Below are 1,858 nucleotides of genomic sequence, written 5' to 3'. Positions count from 1 at the left end.
AGCCGTCTCTTCTACATGATGGGGGTGGCATTACTGAAGGAGACCAAAACCTCTTGTTCTTTAGGTTGTGTGTAATGGTTTTGCTCAGGGAATAGGAGCAACCATCCCAGAATCTGCTCAGGGAACAGGAGCAACCATCCCAGAATCGTTATGTTATGGATTAAATGCTGTACTGGTTGACTCTACACAGACTACCATACTTATAAAAATAAAATGATACCTCTCCACAGAGTCTTTCATTATAGGATTTCTTGGCCAAGTCACCTTACCCTTAATTTGCAGAGAAGAGAATAAAAACCAACCATGGGCCCTAGTTGAAGAAGAAGGCGGCATTAGCAAAAGGGATGATCTCAGCTTTCATCAACCTGGTCAATAGCCAAGCGATGGGTTCAGCACTTACGTGAGCCTGGGTCCCCTCATAGTCTTTGATATGCATGCTTACTGCAGTGGGCACATACAGTTAGCCGTGAAAACAGGCGTGGGAGGGAGCAAGTTCAGTCACTGGTGAATTATTTGCAAATTCAAGGTCAGCTAAGTTCCTTAATTATTAACAATCATCCTTTGAACATCAATACCCCAAGTATTGCACTTCAAGTCAAGGAGAAGACTCAGGGGTTGTGGCATTTCAACAGAAGAAAGAACAGGCAAGGGCGGTACCTGTGGCTCAGTGGGTAAGGCGCCGGCCCCATATACTGAGGGTGGTAGGTTCAAACCCAGCCCTGGCCAAACTGCAACAGAAACATAGCCGGGTGTTGTGACAGGTGCCTGTAGTCCCAGCTACTTGGGAAGCTGAGGCAAGAGAATTGCCTAAGCCCAGGAGTTGGAGGTTGTTGTGAGCTGTGATGCTACAGCACTCTACCAAGGGTGATAAAGTAAGACTCTGTCTGTACAAAAAAAAAAGAAAGAACGAACGAACGGGCATGCGGTCTTGCACTTTGTCTTAAAGGGGTTTATAAACAAAGATGAAGCTACCAAAGAATGACATGGAGAATGTCATCAAAATGGCAAAGAGCACTAAAGGGAATGAGTATTGGTCTCCTGGCAGGGTAGCCAGGCTGAGGTTGGAAGGAGGGGACAGGTGAAGGCTGGTAGGCCGAGAAGGAGAAGCCCTAAGGCTATGTTTATTGTTCAGGGGGAAATGGAACGTTCAGGAGTGAACAGATAAGAGCCCCAAGGTCATGTTGTGCGGAGAGAGGCTGACGGTGTTGCAGGAGGGTGTGGGTGGGGAAGTGTGGAGTTACCTATGGGTTCTGAACCAGAGGTGAAGTAGTCTCTGAGCCTAGTTGTTTGAGCAGCTGGGCGTGGTATCAGTTAAAATAACAATTGAAACCAAAGAAATCCCAAAGACAGCTCTGATAATGCAGCATTGAGAAACTCAAGCTAAACTCAGGTTGATCCCTTCTGAATGGAGGAAAAAAAAACCGAACACAGGAGATAAGGCAGAGGAACAATTAGCAGGGCTCGGCTAGGAAGAGGGATTGGAGGAGTGATGCTAGATGTGTTTTTGTTGCATCTTAGAACTTTTGAGATGGAAGAGCCCTTAGTTCAGTATCTTCATTTTACAAATGAGGAAATCAAGGCCTAGTGCGGTCAGTGAAGTTTTACCTACAGACCTGCCCTTGGGCCAGTGAGATTGAATTCGGCCTATAATTTATTTTGAAAATAATGTAAATATATTTTGTTACACAAAAACTTCTGTAATATAATTTGGAGTCAGAAGAAAAGGAACACTGGTTTGGGACTTTTGACCTTTGCAGTTTGATTTCAGAAAACCTGATCCCTGATAAGCACCTTCCTCAGAATTCGGGCAGGCAGTGAGTCCCTTTGCGTAGGGCTAATATGGCTGGAGAGAATCGAG

This window comes from Nycticebus coucang, chromosome 12 (genome assembly GCF_027406575.1).
Source record: "Nycticebus coucang isolate mNycCou1 chromosome 12, mNycCou1.pri, whole genome shotgun sequence".
In the NCBI taxonomy this organism is placed as follows: Eukaryota; Metazoa; Chordata; class Mammalia; order Primates; family Lorisidae; genus Nycticebus; species Nycticebus coucang.
Note: the sequence above shows the minus strand (reverse complement) of the source record.